The sequence below is a fragment of the Rutilus rutilus genome (assembly GCF_951802725.1).
Source record: "Rutilus rutilus genome assembly, chromosome: 3".
NCBI classification, from domain to species: domain Eukaryota; kingdom Metazoa; phylum Chordata; class Actinopteri; order Cypriniformes; family Leuciscidae; genus Rutilus; species Rutilus rutilus.
Genome location: NC_140211.1, coordinates 41,915,230 through 41,935,806, shown reverse-complemented (window position 1 = coordinate 41,935,806; position 20,577 = coordinate 41,915,230). Strand labels below are relative to the sequence as shown.

Genomic DNA, 20,577 nt, shown 5'->3' with positions numbered 1-20,577 from the left:
ACGTGCTGATCATAAGTAATATCAGTTATACCGTCACCGGACAAACTTTTGATGACAGATACTTCCCTTATGGTGACATAAAACTATCCTGGGCACCTCATCTGAGGGCGAGCCATGTAAATAAACACTTTGGATTCGGGAGATATGCCTTAGCTGTCACCCTTATTCATCCACATCTCTTCAGTCAAGCAAGAGGTCGAGTGTACAAAACTGTACTTCAGCAACAACAAAGCCTCGCGTTCATAATTGCAATTTGTCTACTACTATCCGGAGACATCCATCAATGTCCCGGACCGCTCAGCGCACCAGCACAGACGTGTGTATCATCTAACGTTACCCACAGTAGGAGCAACACTGGAAACCTTCAGGTATGCTCACCATGCACACAAAACTACACACTCGAACAACCGACTCACCTGCCTGATTCTATCTTCTCGGCGAGCACCGTGGATCTACCGATGACCAGCGCGGTGGCGGCGGCCAGTTCGATGGAGGAGGAATCTGGATTCTCCCAGAGGGATGGCTTGTTTACCTGGGAAGCGTCGCGCGTGCTAACTCCAACAGCACCTTGTGTGACGGCGAGGAACTCGGGAAACATTGCCCATCCTGTTCACGGCACCGCGGTTCAGCAGAAATCACCATATGGGTCTAATAATGCAGGTGAAAACTTACCAACTCGACAATTGTTACAGTTACATCTCCATTCAAGTGAAAATAAAGAAGTACTACAAAGCAAAACAGGAAGTTGACGACAAATCTAGCAGTCGTGAAAAACAGGAAATGGAATGTCTTCAGAACTGTCAACAACCCAATAATATGGGACTCCAGCATAAAACCAAAGGGCTTACTTGGTGGACACCTTAATGTACGCAGTCTCATATCAAAAAATGAACAAATCCAACATCTGTTAATAGACTCAAATTTGGATTTTCTATGTCTGTCTGAAACCTGGCTTCATGCAAATTCACCTCCTGCAGCCATTACCATACCAGGTTATCAAATTTACAGAAGAGATAGGGTGAAATCTAAAGGAGGCAGTGTCATGGTGTACATAAAAAACAGCATTCACTGTGAGGAAATAGACTTGTCAAATAGTGACTTGGAATGTATCGGATTAAAAAATATGTTATCTCCACAAATGTATTTTAGCCTGATAGTAATTTAATCGCCAACCCTCGGCCAAAATATTTTTATGAAAATTTCCGCAGCATGCTTTTAAATTGCAACTTTGAAAAAGAAGTAATAATAATGGGAGATTTTAATGTTAATTGGGAAGATAGATCAGCCAGGAAAAATCTCAAACAAATAAGCGATAACTTTGATCTAACGCAAGTAGTTAAGGGCCCAACAAGAATAACCCATAATACTGGAGCTCAGATTGATTTAATATTCAAACCAGAAAGAATCACAAAATCCTTTAACATGATCACAGGCCTATCGGACCACAATCTAGTTCTGGTGGCAAGAAAATTAACCAGCAAAAAATGTTGTGTTTCCACTGCTAAGGAGCAAGAATCAACCAGAATACCTAACAAAGAGCAGGACCGTTTCAAAAACACAATAAACAGGTTTAATTGGAGTTATTTGCTTGCAGGGAAAGACTTACATGAGGGAAGTACTGTGCTCTCAAGTAAACTGTAATATTTCATTAAGGAGTTTACTCAGAAATTTAGAAATAGAAACTCCAAGAATAGTCTTCCATGGATTAATGCTGAAATCCTGAAAGTGATGAAAGAACGTGACCTTGCAAAAAAAAAAAAAAAAGGCAAATAAATCAAAACTATGTCATGATAAACACCATTTTACAATGCTGAGGAAACAAAGTAACATCTATGTTGAGAAAGTCAAGGGCTGACTTTTTTCTGAGCATAATAAGCAAAGCAGGGGGCAATTCGAAGTTGATTTGGGATCAATAAAAAAAAACTGATGGGGCAGGAACACAAAGAAAGAAAACTTGTTGAACATTTATTAGATGGAAAACGTATCTCTGATCCAGCTGTTGTTGCTACGGCATTTAACAACTATTTTGTTGACTCTGTTGCATCTATTGCACTGTGTTTTTCACAGATAGACAAGTATTTGTTCAGTTTCGTCGTCAGAGCCCAGCCTTGTGTTTTCCAGTGCCTCTGAAAGAAATATAGAAGCCTTAATCAGGTCACTTAACACATCAAAAGCTAAAGATATGTTTGGAATGGATACCACAATGCTGAAAGATCTAGGTTCATCATTAGTTATCCCCATCACAAAAATTATAAATCAGTCTATCTCCGAGGGGGAATTTCCAAATGCATGGAAGTCAGCCATTGTTTCCCCAACATTTAAATCTGGAGACAGACAAATCATTTCCAATTACAGACCCATTAGTATATTGCCAGTAATGTCAAAGGTTCTGGATAAGTGGGTATCTCAACAGATTAGAGATCACCTGAACAACACTGTATTTTCCCTCCATCCACTGCAATTTGGATTTAGGCCAAACCATTCTACCGAGACAGCTAACTACTTTTTCATTGAAAACATTAAATCGTTGCTTGACAAGAACAGCGTTGTTGGAGCCATCTTTTTAGATCTCAGGAAAGCTTTTGACACTGTTAATCATAAAATTTTACTCTCCAAACTTTCTCATTTCAACTTTTCGGATAATGCTCTTAAGTGGGTAGCATCTTATCTTTACCACCGATCACAAACCGTCCGTATTGGCAGCTATCAGTCTGAACCCCTTCATTTGTCCACTGGAGTGCCCCAAGGGTCAATCCTGGGCCCTCTTCTGTTCTGCATGTATATTAATGACCTACCAAGTGTGTGCCCAGAAGTAAATATTCAAATGTATGCAGATGACACAGTTCTATACATACATGGGCCATCAAAAACAGCAGTGGCAACTAAACTTACAAACGCTATGGTAAAGATCAGTGAATGGCTAAACCAGTGTAGCCTTCAGTTAAATGTCTCCAAGACAGTCGGTATGTTTTTTTTACTAAAACTACCAACTCCACAGCAAATCCGGACATTGTAATATCTGGTGAAAAACTTCAAATAGTTCGAGAATTTAAGTATCTCGGTATTCTCATGGACTCCAAACTCAACTTTAATTCTCATATCACCAAAACTGTCAATGTCCACCCGAGCAGCCAAAATGTTTATGCATTCACTGATCTTTTCGCATATGACTTACTGCCTCACCAGCTGGTCCCAGGCCAACCACACCACTTTGAAACCAATATAGTCCCTATACAAACAAACACTTAAAGTTCTGGATAAGAAACCACGTCATTTTCATCACTGCAATATTCTGTCAAAATACAATTTATTAAGTTGGGAAAATCTTATTAAGTTCACAAATATCTGTTTAGCATATGAAATCCTTCAGGGCCTGGCTCCTCCACCTCTTAGTGAGTTTCTGAGTTTAAGGTCCAACACCAGTCGCCTCACTAGAGGAACATCCAGAGGAGACTGTGTCATTCCATTCAGGAAAACTGTGTTTAGTCAGTCAGCCTTCTCTATTAAAGCTTCAAAAGAATGGAACAACATTCCAACACCAATCAGAGAAATCAATAGTGTAAGACTGAAAATACTGGTTGGGGCCTAGTCTAATGAGACAAAGGGCACTGCTGGCTAATTAACATTCAACCTCCCCATACAACCTCACTTCCTCTCACAACAACTAAGAACTCACAGAAGAACATGGTTTAATGTGAATGTTTATCATTGACTGTTATTGTTTTGGTGTCATTTGAAATGTCTCAAAGTGAGTGGTACAGATATCTCATATCCAGATAGATAAAATAAAAGGAAATAAGGTTTATAGAAGTTTAGAGAAAACTGGTTCAGAGCCATTTGAGGGTGATCTCCCCCAACCGCCATGTCACCTGGTCAAGAGAGAATAAAGGAAGGTGTTCTCGCTCTCTCGGGTCTCTTCTTTGCTGGACGTGAATGGAATAGGTGGCTTCTCTCTCTCTCTCTCTAAGTTGGGTAAGATTATTTGGTGTAACCAATGTATAACCATGTTCTAGATATTTGAATTGATTGTGGAATTGATCTCTGATATCTGAAATATTAAATTGTTACATGTGATTATTCTAAGTAATTTTGACATTGTTCATTTAATGGTTAAAAGGAATAGTCATACATTCGCTCACTTTTAGTGAGGCACAGATGTTATTAAAACCTTTCATTTATGGAGTCAGATGAAGTAACGAGTAAATACATATGATCAATGTATTACAAATTTAACCAACCAATACTTTGCATGAGTGAGGACAGAACACGTGATACCTTCCCCGTGTATTGGCGAACCGGTAATTGGACCAATATATCGGGCTTTACAAAATGGTGACCTCGAGACGTGATCTCAAAACAGATCAAAACAGTTTCACGAGAAACATCCTTTCCAGCAAGTATTTGGGATTCTAAAATCAGCACGAGGTTTGAACATCTTCTCTTTCTTCCGCCGCTATGGTAAGTAAAATTTTTCTGCCCTTTATAGAAGTGTTAAAGAAATGTTTGCATTGTTCACGGGTCGGAATTAAAGCCCTTTGTTTAGAAACGTGATGCGGCAGCCAGATGAAGAATGAAAAACCTTGTGTATTAGATTTTAAAGATCTCCTTGTTTTGCCTAAGCAACAAGAAACGAAACCTAAAGTGAGAATAACATCTTCCAAATAATTAACTCGAAGAGCTGAAAAAGTAAAGCCTAAAAGTTTTAAAATTAGCCACATGTTTTCTCCATTGTTGTATTGGCTTTGTTTAAACACTAGCAAAACGTGATGAGAATGAACAAACAACAGAAAGAAAAATCGAAGTTTGTAAACGATCAGAAAACATGTAATTGGATAAACGAAGAGGCAGATCGATGCATTGTTTATGAAAAGCAAATTTTGGGAAAACAGGATGATATGATGTACAGGCTAATGCTAAATGCTATTGTCAATGCTAAGCCATGCTGCGCCCAAGGCTAATGATAAATGCTATTGTCCATGTTGCTTTCAAAACGCTCAAGGCTATGCTAAATGCTAAAACTTTAGCACGATGGGATTAAAAAGTATTAGGGCTGGGGGAATTAACGCGTTAATCTTTGCGATTAATTTGAGATGTTTAACGCGTAAAAAAATAAATAACGCAATTAACGCAGCACTTTTTTTTTCTTCTTTTTTTGGCCTCGTTTTAATAATTTCCTGTTGCGGCTGCTATTGAAAAGGTCGAAAATATGCCGTCCCGCCCCTCTGTGTTCGGTGATCAGGTTTCATTCTCGCGCAGCTTTCATGAGCGGGTCCGTACTTTTTCTGCTCCGTGTGTGTGTGTGTGTGTGTCGGCGCGCTGCGCTCTCTGCTCCGCTCACTGCTCCGCTCAGTGTTTGCGCTGCGCGTTCTGCTCTGTTGTTAACGGCCCAAATGCTCCAATCATGTACAGATCACGCACTGTCCACTGAAGTCCGCTCAAATAACATGACATTTCTCAGTAGTTCTGTTTGCGCCAGGCACGTGCACAGGTAGGGCTCAACCTGTGCAGAGCACATGCCCTTTTTGCCCTTACACTCCGAAGTGCCCTTTTTTTGGTGGTGTTTTATTTTTATTTTTATTAATGCTATTGGTCACCCTTTACGTCTGTCTGTCTGTTTTACAAATATTTAGCCAATGAAAGTTCTTAAAACGAGCTTGTGTAAATCTTATTCGATCCTCAAGCTGTCAGTAAGCTGATAACTCCGCCCCCTCTATATTCACTGAATCAACTGAAGTTCTACAGCAGCCGCACAGTAGACAGCAGCTGAACGAAGTTTTGCGAAGGGTAAATAAATATCTTGTTGTTTGAATATGTACTACTAAACACTGTCTATAAAGGCTCATATTTTATTTATTTGATGTCTGATTCACTGACTGAGACATGTGGGACGTCGCCTGAGAGAGAGGTCTAGGCTAGCATTTGCCATCTAGTCATAGCCAATACATAGCCTACACTTAAATAGCCTGTGCGTGCATACAGTAGCATTTCATCTTTTATAAAATGCGATTTTGGCCAAATGTATTTTACAACAGGAAAAACTGAGCGCCCCGCCTATATAGCTACAACAAACTAGTTTGTAACCTGTTTATGAAAATGTAATGTGATGCCGGCAGGCGCCGGCGCCGTTTTAATGACGGACAAAAAAATAAAATGCACATTTGCACACATTCGCTGGTCAAAAACTATATATTGATAAGTAATACAACAACATATAATTTGTTTTTACCATCGGAAAATGATAACAGGTGCGCCCCCGCGCTGTTTCACACACGAGTGATCCTAATAACTGTTTTCTATTTGAATATATTTTAAAATGTAATGTATTTCTGTGATCAAAGCTGAATTATGGTTGTTATTAATCGTGAATAAATCTAAAGCTTTTGAGACTATTATTTTGTGTTATTGAATTTGTCATGAAGATGTGACCATTTCTTCCTTTTATGTAGGCTTACTAAATAATCTTGATATAAAAATAAATTAAAAAAGGGAGGGGGTGCCCTTTTTCAGTTTCAGCACATGCCCCTCAAAAGGTCTGTGCACGGCCCTGGTTTGTGCCCTACTGAGCTGGTAGTCATGCTGGGCAACAATGGTAAAATGACCTGCTCTGATCACATGCTCTGGTAATAATAGCTTTGTAGGACTATATTTTATTTTGATAATTAGTGTAAAAAAAAAAAAAAGAAAAAATCTGTTAAATTGATTATGTTGATTGATTATTGAAAAAGAATAATATATTGATATTGATGTTTAATATTATTTTAATATAGGGCTATTTTCTGTTCCTTTTTTTCCTGTGTTGTTTAATTTAATTAGGTGATTCTAAGTTTAAATATTGATGATTACAAGCTTGGGGGAAACGCAATTAATTGCAATTAATTACAGCAAATTGTGCAATTAATTAGTTAATTTTTTTTAATCGATTCCCAGCCCTAAAAAGTATGCAATAATTCTGTGAATTTTCAAATTTGAAATTGTGCTTAACACATTGTGCACATAGAACACAATTTGGTTGTTTGTGCTACAACATGCACATAGGCTAATTTAAAGTTTATTCTTTAAACACAGGATTGCTTTACTGTAATTGTATTTGAAACACTTAAGCAAAGGTGATATAGATGTTATTGCTTTGCTGTGAGTGTATTTGGAACACTTAGGTAAAGGTTGTAGATGTTGTATTCTAGGCCACGGATCCTGTGTAAACTGAATTAAACACGTGTGTCTGTGCTGAATTTGGTGGCTATAATGTGATTCACAATGAATTTGAAAATCAGAAACTGCGAACGCATATCATTAATCCTGAAACAAAAACCTTTTCCTATTTAAGGCTTCAGAGAACGAAATATTGTCACATTTGAACTCATTCTGGATTGCTCTGCAATTATTTTCCAAAATAGATTACCGGATTCGTATATTTCCACAAGCCTGCGCTAGACATTAGTGACGACTAATACTGATATCAGATTCAAGTGTACTTGAATGAGGGGGGCGAGTTATTTCCGTACAGAATCAGCAAATGGTGTTTGATCAACCTGGATTCGGGTGCGTTCCATAACCTCTGTTCTAATTTAAAGGTATCGACGCATTTTTCCATTTCATAACTCCTGACACAAATTAAGACATAACTGTCACTATAAGTTTCTCAGAATACAATAGTGGTCAAATACTGAAACTTGAGTCTTATATCTTTTTAATGATGTATAGTTTGTCAAGGTATAACATTAAATCTGATAGTAACTTTGAACTAAATAAATAAAAAAACGCTTCAGTGCGCCGACGCACTGGTGAAGCTTAACAGGTTAAATGTTCCTTTAGATACGTGTACGTGGTTATACCACGGGCTTGACTAAACTAAAGCCATTTTAAGAAAAGTAAGTTGATCGACTAACATCTTTTTGTGGTGGTCATGACCTCCACTAAAGTGAAACAATTTAATTAAGTTCCTGAGGTGGCATTCAAGGGGGCTATGTAAGTGTCTTGTTATTTTGTACGTGTGAATACGGCAAATCTCAGATATTTAGCCAATTACCTCTGTTTTGATAATCAGACTGGCGAGATTGTGTCGTGCATCCTTAGGAGAAGAACTGCAAAGCGATATAGCTTCCTTATCTATAAACGGAAAAATATAAAGTAAGAGTAAATAGAAGAATCAAACGTTATAATGGCCATTTAAAAAGACTAAATGAGAAGAAAAAGGTATTTGAAAACTAGCAAAGGAAAAAAGAAAAACAGCGAATGTACATATTATCAGCCCTGAGCCAAAAAGCCTTTTTATATTCAAATGTATTGACATGATAAATAGCAGAGACTTGACCATGTGTTTAGCATGTGCTGGCGGTTCATTGAGTGTTAACAACGACAGAGTCCCTCATTGGCTTTCAGCCTGACCTGTGTTGCACATACAATGCACTGGCCAGTACGGCTGCGACTACAGGGCCAAATCTAAAATAAATTGTCTTTTGAAAAACAAACACTTTAACAAATAAGCCGTTCCAGATACTCTTCAGAGACCGAAAACAATATAATTTGACTTGTATTGTTAAAGAATATAATTATATTATAACTTGAATTATAATAAACATTACATTACACTCGCAGAGCAGGACAATAATTGGAGAAGTGTGACTTTTGTCATTAAAATTGAATTTCTGAAACAGAATTTCATTTGTGTGCTACCCAGTGCCAAAAGGGGAGGGGTATGCCTTTAATTTTCACCGTTAGGAAACACGGCTAGAATTGTGGCACAGGTAATAGCAAACCAAATTGTGCAACAACTAAAATGTAATCTAATCAGAGAAGTAAATTTACGAGGAGGGTGAAATGAAGTAAACTTATGAGGAGGGTGTGAAATGCTAAACAGCAGACACACTGTAAAATCAAATCGTATTCCTTACTATAAAAATACTAGTAGGTTAACTTGATTTTAACCAAAATGTTGAGTTTACTAAAAATGTTATATTGTTGCTGAAATATTAGAAAATATAGTTACCATAACTAACATAATTTAAGTAAAATTACTCAATGTCTAAGACGTGCTGTCACGCATGCGTACCGGTCCATAATTTCCCCTCCCCCACACTCACAGAAGCACATGCAGCTTTTGCAGAGAGGAACTACTTCGTGAAGTTCAAGGTAAACACTTTTAATTTAAACCTCATTTTCTGATTTTTTTTTGTTTGTTTGCTAGTCTTAATAATCGTAAAATGTTATGCATTTTGTTAATTGCATTCTGTTTTGTTGAATATATTAGCCCATGTTAAGAACTTAAACACGTTTTGACCACTGCACATTATCTGAAGCAATTTCTGCTCAAACTACTTATTTGTCGCTTTATATCTGTAAATCCAGCTGCCTGGTTGCCTATTAATTCGTTAATTTGTTGTAGCCTACTGATGGGCAGGGTTAGCTAACGTTAGTAATTTGAACTGATGATTGGTCATGATTATGCAGACGCGAATGTTTACAGAATTTGAAATTGACAATTCTACAAAACGTTGACGCTCAGCATATTTAATGGGATTTCGAACGAGGCAGCTCAGAGACACTGCTGCATTCACTCTAGAGAGCGCGCAATACAGGCAAAGTACAAATGGATGGAAAAGACCGCTAACGTTGCATTTTTAGATTAGTTATTTCAAAATCTTTAAAATAACTATTTTTTAAATTGACACGGCACGTTAAAAACGCAACGATAAGCTGAACTCCAGTCAAGCCGATTGCTTCAAAAACACAGTGCGTGCTTATTATGATCAGTACGGCAATATGCAGGCAGCACAATAAGATGGAAATTGTGGTGTTTTTCAATCGAGTTTGTTAGCTATTAAGTATTTAGCAGACCCCTTAACCCACTTACTCATACAGACTATAAATGTAGTATAACATTTGTATAAACAACTTATTTAAATACAAGTTAGCACGTAAACTGTAACAGTCTTAGTTTTAAAATAATACCTAATGCATGTGATGTTTCCATTTAACTCATTAACCAACTACTTTGCACGTGTCCAACAATTTGAAAAAAAAAAAAGAGAGGGAGAGGAACACTGGTCTATACATCTGATTATGTTGTTTGTTCTTTGACTTTTGATTGATGTCATTTTTTGTATTTATTTTTAGAATACCAGTTGATGAGCTGCTATGCAGTGAAAATGTAAGTTATGCACTTACACATCAGAAAAGAGGGCACAACTTCTTAAACACTACCGCATAAGCCATGGAACATATTCACGAATTGTTCCAGTGCCATGTCTCCATACTGAATGTCCATGTACTTTTAAGTCATTCAATGCATTAAAAGTGCATTTATCAAAAATCCATTTCCAGCATAGAATTGCAGAATCAAGTAGTTCTGGTCATGCTTTAGTTTCTGACAAGTGCCATGTTTGTGACTTAACTGAGCCATGTAGCGAACCAGATTATTTTGCCCATTTGCGTACTCATTTGATGAATAACGAGAAAGTTCAGTGTCCTTTTAAAGACTGTTCATTTGAGACTAATGTGTACTCCTGCGCATAAAAGTAAGGCACACCAACACCACTTATTTGAAGATTTTAAAGAAGGGGTTGTTTTAAGCACCCAACTTAGTCACACAGAAGAAGATACAGCTTATCCACTTTTTGACAGATCAGGCAGTGAAGATGAATGTAATGTGGCAGAGGAACAAGACAATTTGGATGACACAAAAGAAAAGTTGGAACACAATTTGGCATCACTTTTTCTGAAAATGCAAACAATCTTGCATATTTCTGATAGTGCGACACAAGAAATTATCCAACAGTGGAATCAAATTAATTTATTTGTCTGGGCCACTGTTATATAGCACAATACAGCAGACTATTGTTAAGCACTACGGTGAGGTAGAAAGCACAGTTGTGAAAGAGCTTGTCAAGGCAGTTACTGACAGCAATGTGCTGTTACACTGTACAAATGAAGGAGGTCCTCTATCCACAATTAATAGGAGAGCATCATACTTTATGAGAGAATTTCCAGTTGTTATTCCTTTTGAGTACAAAATAGATGGAGATGATCAATATTATGTGTATGTCCCAATTATTCAAATGTTGCAGAAATTACTAAATAAAAAGGAAGTTCTTGATGAGGTGCTGGCTGCAGGTGAGACCTCAAGGGGATACTGTAGTTACAGGGATGGTACCCATTATAGGGATAATTCATTTTTTGCAGAAGGTGATTGTAGAATATCCCTTAATCTCTACATAGATGATTTTGAAGTGGCCAATCCACTTGGAACATCACGGAAAAAACACAAATTGTGTGCCATCTACTGGGTTCTTGCGAACTTGCCAGCAAAACACACATCATCTTTGCACACCATTCAGCTAGCTCTTCTGTGTAAAACGAATGTAGTTAAGCAACATGGCTACTCAAAAGTACTCCACCCACTAATTGAAGACCTGAAATGTCTTGAAGAGCAGGGAGTATATGTTGAGCAGTTGGGATCATGTGTAAGGGGATCGGTTCTGCATGTCCTGGCAGATAATCTGGGTGCCCATTCTTTGGCAGGCTTTCAAGAGAGCTTCAGAGTGAATCTTCCTTGTAGATTTTGCATGGCCACAAGAGATGACATTCAAGTCAAAGAAGTTAGGTCCGGCTCTTTTGAAATGAGGACAAAAGAAACACACCAACAGCATGTTCAAGATGTTCTACAGGATAGTACTTTGGTGGCACAGTATGGCGTGAAGGGTAGCTGTCCATTGAGTGACAATTTGAAACACTTTAATGCAATTTGTGGTTTCCCCCCAGATCTGTTGCATGATCTCTTGGAGGGTGTTGTTCCTGTAGAGATGGCGGTGTGTTTGCAGGATTTAATTGGCAAACATTACTTTTCCCTGGATTCCTTAAATGATGCCATCAAACAATTCCCATACAAATTTTCAGACAGGACTGACCAGCCACAGCCAATTCCAAAATCGTACACAAGTAAGCGAACAATAGGGGGAAACGGTCATGAGAATTGAGCCCTCTTGAGGCTCCTCCCACTCTTGATTGGCCATGAAGTGGGAGAGAATGACCATACCTGGGAAATTCTAATGTTGTTGAAAGATATTGTCGAATTGGCTTTGTCTACCCACTTTTCTGATGACACTGTGGATTTCTTGAATTGCAAGATCTCAGATCACAGAGCTTTGCTTAAAGAAGTGTTTCCAAACTTTGTGCTGCGTCCAAAGCATCACTACATGGAGCATTATCCTCAGCTGATCAGAATGTATGGGCCATTGAGGAATTTATGGACAATCAGATTTGAGGGGAAACACAAATTCTTCAAGAAAGTGATCCGTGATGCACAAAATTTCAAAAATGTCCCCCCAATGCTGGCCAAGAAGCATCAAATGGCAATTGCCTATCACATGGATGCCAGTTCTTTTTTCAAGCCAAGAGTACAAATGGACAGGGTCTGTAGTTCACTTATCACAGCCTTTCCTGAAAATGTTCAGGAATATCTAGAGCTGAGGAGTCCTAATTGTAGTACTGTGCTAGTTGCATCCAGTGTTTACATTGATGGAATTAAGTACTGTCCAAACATGGTGGTTTCAGTTGGATCTTGTTCAGGTTTGCCAGAATTCATGCAGATTGAAAAAATCTTGACGATCAACACTGACATAATGTTCCTCTGCAAACCTCAGACTGCATGGTACATTGAGCATTTGCGCTCTTATGAATTGTGCAGCTTACATTCACTGCAAGTTGTTCTGCCTTCTGAACTAAACGACCCCTTCCCTTTGGCCGCTTATAATGTCCGAGGCCAGTTCTATGTCACATTGAAGTATTACATCTGCTGCTAAATGACATTCTTTTGTATTATGGCTTGTTGTTTTTACTTCTGCTCTTCTTTTTCTTTCATTTTAGAATTTCACTTAGCCATGTCGATGATACTCCGCGTTATTGTGCACGACAGTGACATCAGAAAAGTAACCATTCCTGAAAAACCAGCTGATGTTGATGCCTTGAAACAAGTGTTGCAAGAGAAGCTGCAGCTCACATACACGTTCAGTGTCCAATTTGAAGACCCTGACTTTAAAGGTGCATTGCGCAACTTTTCATGTTAAAAATACCCGTTTTCTAACCCATACATGCTTAAACAATTGCCTGATGGGCTGACTGAGCCCTTCTCTGATCACTGCGATTGCCTCTATAATCCTGTACAGTAAAATAAATAAGAGGGATTCGGGTCGGAATCTGAGACTGGGCGTGACGTCATGCGCGTTCACGGCACGCTCATATGTCTGGCAGGTTTGTGTATGCGCCGACGCCGCCATTCTCCGTAGAAAATGGATTCTAAGAGACCGGCTTGTAGTTCATTTCAAACACCAACGCAAACTCCACGTAAGATAAAAAAAAAAAGAGAACTTTTGTCTAGTGCAACCAAAAGGTCCAAATTGGAGTCAGACAGGCGTCGGGGTAAGACGAGAGTAAACATAGGGAAGGCTTTCAACAAATGGAGAGATCTCCGGTCTGCTCTAGGGCTCAAACGGGATCCTCAGTTGGCTTTTTTCTTGATAAAAAGGTAAGATATATCCCATTCTCTAATGTCTGATACGGCCAATAATGACAATAAATGACGATCCATAAAATGTGTAATGCTTTAGCGTAAGCTAGATAAATGTACAATCGGAATAGGTTTTACTAACTTACCATTGTCAGTGATCAGGTTCAGAATGATTGTGATATAAAATGCTGATATATAAGTTAGATACTTAGACACAAATTTTGAGCAAATTACTGCTTAATTACGATGTATTGCTATTGGAATATGCTACTTAGCTGATCAATAAAACAGGCTAAACCCCCGCAAATCTTCGGCGGATTAGCCTGTTTGGCTTTTATGGTAACGTCATAGTGCCACTTGATTGTTTATTACCTTGAGACATTTGGGTGTACTTTGTTGACCGACTGTGTATGGTATGGTATCATGATTACAATTTTGAGCTTTTACAAAGTTATAACTTATATTGTTCATGAACGTGTTTCCATAATAATAGTCATAAGTGGATACAGTAAACACATAACACAGTTCAACATGGAGATAGATGGGAATAAAAAACGAAGTTTTCTACTACCCCCATTTTTTCCCTCACACATAAGTGTGTTATTTACTCAATTGCCTTTCCTTTCACATATTTTAAATTACTTGCAGATTTAAAACTTTATTACCTCTGAAGACATTATGATTGTAAACAAAAGATTTGTGCGGCTGATGCTCCTTGGGTTATGACCAGCTCGAGCTCGTGCAAGCGTGCGTGTGCGTGTGGTCCGTGAGCGTGCACACCTCTGGTTGCAGTTTCGCTTGCCGCCAGAGGGGGCGTAGTTCTGCGAAAACTCAGACTCTCGCGCAATGCACCTTTAATCATGCATTATGTAATGTCAGTGACATTAATGAATTGCCAGAGAGGGCAACACTGAAAATAATTCCTCAACAAACATCTCCCTCCTCAAGTCAAGCTAGCACTGTACTTCTCTCAGGTTCTGATACATCAGACCAGGTGTCTGCTGAACGACAGCTTGAATGGCCTGAGGATTTTGAAATACCCAAATTATCTGTTAATGTTGAGTTCCGTCTCCATCAGGGAAACCTTGCTTTTATGAAGGATGGTACAACTCTTAATGTTGGAAGAGACATAAAACATGACATACTGGAAGCACTTGCTGGGGCCATGTATACCTTTAAGGCATATCCAAGAGATGAAGATTTTGCCCAAGTTGCTGCAGCTCTAATCAAAGCACATCCCTGTTTGACTGAACAGGGCTCCACAACAGGCTCAGCTGGCTGGAAAAACAGCCTGAAATTTAAAATGGCCAACTATAGAACAAAACTGCGTAAATGTGGCTGTAGTGATGTTGCAGTTGGTGGAAAGAGAGGTGCAACGATGGCAACAAAATCAGGCTTTAAAAAACCCAGGCGATTTAAATTAAATTTCTTGCCAAACTTTCCTAATGGGGAAGATGAAGAAAGTCAAGAATGCGCAAGAATAGAACTTGTAGAAGAAATGAAAAAGAGGCCCCCAAACATGAGCCTGATTGGCAAGAAGATGGACAGCACATTTGCTTTGAAATCATCCACTCTGAACCTCCTGTTTGTGAGATTTTGAAGAAGTGGCCAGCACTTTTCACGGAAAGTCAGGTTTGTTTTCTTTTCCTCTTCAAAATCCTGTGTTTTTTTTTTTTTTTGGTTTTTTTTGTTCAGTGTTTGAATTTTAACAACCACTCTATGTTTGTGCTTAGATCTTAGCAGAATTCAATCACATATCTGGGAAAAATCTGAGATCTCAGTTCTACGCAGCGTTGGACACACACTCTGCACGCTTGTTTGAAATTTTCCGAAAAAAAGGAGGAAACCAGGGAAGAATACTTGATGGAATTTTGCAACAAGTTAATTCAAAGGTATTCTTTTATGATGCTATCTTTGAATCATGATTTGCATATGATAGTTACCCTCTACCGATAATGTGTCTACCTGTCTCTACTTTTTTGTAGCCATCTGATGTAACGTGTTCGCACCGCAGTACTTCAGGGACTTCCAGTCCTCATGGGGGATGACCCAGAGGAATTTTTCCGGACGTGCTTTGTAAGTAATGTTATTGGTGTTTCTGCTCTCTTAAATTGCCATTTTGTTTTATTCCATGAGAGTATAGCGCATGTTAGGAAAAATATTAATTCTGGGTACTTTTTGTAGTTTTGCAGTAGATACTATATATGTCTTTTGTGAAACAATTCTGATTTTTCATTCTCTACTTAGGATGTGGATGTAGATGGAGACTTCAGCGAAGTAGATGTTGGCCTGCTCACAATTTTACCCGAAGAAATGCCTTCCAAACGTCCAAATTCCCTCAACGTGGACGCAATAAGGGCTATCGTTCTGGAGGGAACAATTGTTGTGGATGATGTCCCAAATTTGCCACATGCTGTATGTCTCCTTTTTGCTTTGATCTATGCTCTAAATTTAGACTACCCAAATACAATGAGGAACACATTTGAGTTCATTCAGCGGGTATTTCTGTCTTTGGGAGGGAAGAATCTCAAACCCAAGCTCCAAACCCTTAAAAATCAGCTTTTAAGCTAAACTTGTGTCTCCTTACTTTCTGCATTGGATGCCAAAGCTGCCGTGTTTAAGATGTAGGCATATTGGCATATTCATTTGCACTAATTTCAAGTGGCCACTAGTTCAAATAAGTTGTTACAGTCGTCATGTTTTTTAAACCTTTCCAGAGCCACATGCTGTGTCAAGGTAGAAAAGGTTTGTATTTCAAGGTAGAAAAGGTCTGTATTTCAGGGTTGTAAAGGCCTATTTTATGTTATTTTTTGCTGTTTTGTTTGCATACAGTGCATGTTTTGAAAATGTCATGACAGCAGAATGCTGCTAGCCAAGAGGTCAATAGTGTTTAAAAGTACACTGATGTTTTAAAGCATATTTGCATTATGTTCTTAAATTTACTGTAAAAATTTAATTCAGCGGGTATTTCTGTCTTTGGGAGGGAAGAATCTCAAACCCAAACTCCAAACCCTTAAAAATCAGCTTTTAAGCTAAACTTGTGTCTCCTTACTTTCTGCATTGGATGCCTAAGCTGCCGTGTTTAAGATGTAGGCATATTGGCATATTCATTTGCACTAATTTCAAGTGGCCACTAGTTCAACTAAGTTGTTACAGTCGTCATGTTTTTTAAACCTTTCCAGAGCCACATGCTGTGTCAAGGTAGAAAAGGTTTGTATTTCAAGGTAGAAAAGGTCTGTATTTCAGGGTTGTAAAGGCCTATTTTGTTATTTTTGCTGTTTTGTTTGCATACAGTGCATGTTTTGAAAATGTCATGACAGCAGAATGCTGCTAGCCAAGAGGTCAATAGTGTTTAAAAGTACACTGATGTTTTAAAGCATATTTGCATTGTGATGTTCTTAAATTTACTGTAAAAACCTGTTTTTTACAAAAATTAAACAGTTGAGAATTTCACACTTGTGGTGAGTGCATTCTTTGCTAGTTGAACTACTAAAAATACGTTCACTTTACTTGAAGAAAATGTGGAAACCGATTGCACATATTTTTTTAAGTCTCTATAGCTTAAAATGGCAGATTAAAACCATGTTGAGAATAATAGTATTTAAGATGTTTGCAGAATACATTTTAACACTGTTAAATGGAATTATTCAAGTAATCTTACTATTACATTTTCAGTAAGATTAGTAAATATTATAGAGTATGTTAACTAGAATTGACTTTAAACTAACTTGATATTTATTACTTAATTTACTTGGGCAGAGTTTGCTTTCTTTACTTTTAGCTGATTATTATCTTAACTTCAGTTTTCCCTTTAAGTTTGCTTTGCAAAAATAAAGGCAATCGGTTTCCAAACATTTTTTTAAGTAAACTGAACTTGTTAGAATTTACAGTGCAGAAGTACCACATTTTTTTGCAGGTCGAAAATATCTGCACAAACTAAAATGTGTGAACGACACCATAAACAGCAAATGCTAACCAGACAACCCACAGATCTGGCTGTAATGAGAGAAAGCAATGAGCATTGCACATGCAGCGGACTGAAGGCTGAACTGAAAAAGCAGCTTCAGGTGTCACAACACACTGAAACAACAGCAACAATTCAGACTTGGTCAATGAAACTCGGTTTCATGTGACATCTGGAATTAAAATTGCAACTGACATGGTAATGGAACAAGTAAAAGAATTCCACACGTCTGAATTTAATGTTTTTGAAATATTGGAATTATCTGTGGTTCGCTCTCCTCTGTTTTCTGTCTCAGGCTTACTTCTGCAAATTCCTCGGAAGACAGATGCCAGGAGGGGCAGGAGCCCACCTGGAGCAAATCCAGGACAGCGGAATTGTTAGAACATAACCTGAGACTCGGGCGATGGGTGAAAAGACATTACAAAAGGCCTTTTCACACATCACACTATTAATTTACTGCATAAATATGGCCTCCCAGTTTAGAACTGGATAAAAATTTGCAACACAATTGTTATAGATTAGATTCAACCCATCTTCTAGACATGAACACTGAACACACACCTCCATCACTATACCCTCACAACATCATCACCTGGAGTAGATAGAGTCTATCCAAGTGTTCAGCCTAACAGATAGCTTCACACACACAGGATGGAGCTGATCTCATGATCATGGTCTAACAGAGACACAGAGAATAGCATACGCTATTCACAACAAACCGCCAATTAATCTAACACACATGGACAACTGAATGGCTAGTCACAAATCAAGACAAATTCTAAGGCAGACCTGCCATTAAATTTCAAACTCTATGATTGTTGGTGGGAGTTGGAAAATCAGAGGGCCCCTGATTTCTCAACATACCTACTAATAACAGAAACATAATTAAAATGGATAAATCTGAAGTGTGACCGCTTCAATCAATTACAAAATTTACAATTCAACTCTGTCATCGACTGTGACTTAGATCAATACACACACACACACACTCTCAAACACACTCTCTCACAGACACACAAACACTCTGTCACAGACACAGATAAACAAACACACACTCCCTCACAGACAAAAACACTCTGACATTCTAAAAAAACTCACACAAACACAAAACCATTGATCCTACCATTTTTATTATTATTTGGTTTACACCGACCTCTTGCTGCATTTCTGAAACTGATTTTGATTTCTGCATTTCCTTTGAATAATTCAGACAAACATTTCTGAAACTTATTTTGATTTCTGCATATTTGTATATTGTCCATTTTACTTGCAACAATGTTTTTGGACATCAATTCAATTTAATCTCTATGTTTGGTTACACCAAAATTTTGCTGACACTCTTCATGAAATGTTGTTTTAACCTAGCACTGGTTGTTTTGTTAGAATGCCATTTATTTAAATGTTTCTAGAAACAGGGTAAGAGCTTGTAAGATCTTCCTTTGTCCTTCCTTGACCCTCTATATGAGTACTATTGGCGTGGTAATTAAAAATCAGGTAATTAATGAGACCAAATGTACCACTCACATTTGCTGACATGAACATGGTATTTTACATTGAACATGGTATTTTACATTGAACATGACATGATTTTGCTTTATTGCATTATGCGTTCCTATGCATTTCCTTACGACTGTAAGTTCATATGTGCTCAATCGTGAAACGGACATTTAACCCTCTGGGGACCAAAAACGCGCCCGCGCGTTTTGCTCGTTTTTTTTTTTAGCAATGAAAATAAACACTAAATGGTCTGTTAATTTTGATCTTTCATTTTCGTGTAATACATCAATCGATCCTGTTCAGTTTCTATTTTTTTTTCTGTATACTCACAATAAAAATAAAGTGTTTTGCTTTTTGACAAATAAAGAAAAATTAACATGATGCGATTTCTGCCTTCTCTCTGTCAGTAAACTCCCGTTTGAAACGCGTTCGAAAATGATCTATAACTCCGCGAAAATTCAGTCAAACAGGCAAACAGACCCACGGGCATAAAGCTTGAGATCGCATCTTTTAATTGAAGTCATTTATATAAAAAACAAATATTCTTAGTTTCTGTAATCTGTATACAAAGAGAGCGACTCCAGTCGACCTCATTACGAGATGATTCACAGTAATGTGACCACTCCCCGGAGAGCACGTGCTTTTCAAATGCAAATGCCGAGAACCATTTCAGATCTGTGAAACTCCCACATCAGCTGTAAACAAAGCGCGTCGCGAGTGAGACATTATAGCCTTTATGGAGAAAAGTTTCCACAGTGCTGATGAGGAGAAATATCTCCTGATATGAGCAGCAGATCGCGCTGAGGAGTGAGGTAGGCTGTTTTCTTTTCTCAAGTGTGGAATAACGTTATGGAATAACGTTAGTGTTGGCCTATGTAAACCGCAAAAAGATGAATCGCATTTCTATAATATGACTCGCGTTTCTGTGTGATGAATGAAGGGTACATATTTGTAAAGAGTGTTTAGCCTAAATATGAATCGCGCGTCTGTGTGTGAAAGAATAAACTGCTTTGCCATAGCCTACTGAGATGAGTAAAAATCGACTGAAATATGTTGAAATAAAATGTATTTGTATAAGCAACGTAAATTAACATTTATATGCCCTGATATTTCAATAAAACAACGTTAGTCAGGCGTTAGTCACACTATTTTTGTCAAAAATAAAGTCATAGACTAAGATGTTAGATGTTCCAATGTTGGCTATATTCAAACTAATGAATACATATGATAAAATGTAGGCCTATAATCTTTTTTTTCTTTCTTTTTTTTTTTTTTTACAAAGAAAGAGTACACTTGAAATATTGTTGAAATTGTAATTATTGTTGTAATTGTAACATTTTTAATAAAATAGCTAAACATATTTACAAGATTAAATGGTCAATATAAGTATTCTTCTAAATACATTGTCCTTGCATTGTGGCTCAGTCAGTGTCACACCTGAATGAATGACTATTCAGAGTCATTATGCAGAGTGGGTGGGACATCCCAGGTGTAAACTACTCCTTCACGCCCCCCTCGCATATTGGCTTTCCAAGCAAAACCTGTTTTACACCATTTAAATCAATGTATTTTTTTTGTGAACGATAAAGCAAGACTATTTTCACATAATTTTGAA

General features: G+C 37.8%; 1 protein-coding gene and 2 long non-coding RNA genes across 4 annotated transcripts in view; 2 read left to right on the top strand and 1 right to left on the bottom strand.

Annotated features, from left to right (window-relative positions):
• The window catches only part of LOC311288113 (cellular tumor antigen p53-like), a 70,710-nt gene that overhangs the window by 30,388 nt on the left and 19,745 nt on the right, over positions 1-20,577 (bottom strand). The window lies entirely within an intron of this gene.
• Positions 9,075-13,340, top strand: LOC311288115. The gene is made up of 3 exons (XR_014626878.1): positions 9,075-9,129; positions 10,114-10,147; positions 12,862-13,340. It is a non-coding gene; the product is annotated as an uncharacterized lncRNA (long non-coding RNA).
• Positions 15,263-15,884, top strand: LOC311288114. The gene is made up of 3 exons (XR_014626877.1): positions 15,263-15,393; positions 15,487-15,577; positions 15,749-15,884. It is a non-coding gene; the product is annotated as an uncharacterized lncRNA (long non-coding RNA).